Source organism: Mastomys coucha, unplaced genomic scaffold, assembly GCF_008632895.1.
Source record: "Mastomys coucha isolate ucsf_1 unplaced genomic scaffold, UCSF_Mcou_1 pScaffold7, whole genome shotgun sequence".
NCBI lineage: Eukaryota > Metazoa > Chordata > Mammalia > Rodentia > Muridae > Mastomys > Mastomys coucha.
In genome coordinates, this window is record NW_022196913.1 from 90,557,935 (window position 1) to 90,558,610 (window position 676).

Genomic DNA, 676 nt, shown 5'->3' on the forward strand with positions numbered 1-676 from the left:
AGGCAATCTACAGATTCAATGCAATCCCCATCAAAATTCTAATTCAATTCTTCACAGACTTAGAAAGAACAATTGGTAGATTCATCTGGAACAACAAAAGACTCAGGATAGCCAAAACTATTCTCAACAATAAAGGAACCTCTAGTGGAATCACAATCCTGGACCTTAAGCTGTACTAGAGAGCAATTGTGATAAAAAACTGCATGGTATTGTTACAGTGACAGGCAGGTTGATCAGTGGAACAGAATTGAAGACCCAGAAATGAACCTACGTACCTATGGTCAATTGATCTTTGACAAAGGAGCTAAAACCATCCAGTGGAAAAAAGACAGCATTTTCAACAGATGGTGCTGGCTCAACTGGTGGTTAACATGTAGAAAAATGCAAATAGATCCATTCCTTTCTCCTTGTACAAAGCTCAAGTCCAAGTGGATCAGGGACCTCCACAACAAAGCAGATACATTGAAACTAATAGAAGAGAAAGTGGGGAAGAACCTTGAACAAATAGGCACAGTGGAAAATTTCCTGAAGAGAACGCCAATAGCTTATGCTGTAAGATCAAGAATTGACAAATGGGGCCTCATAAAGTTGCAAAGCTTCTGTAAGGAAAAAGACACTGTCAACAGGACAAAATGGCAACCAACAAATTGGGAAAAGATCTTTACCAACCCTATAT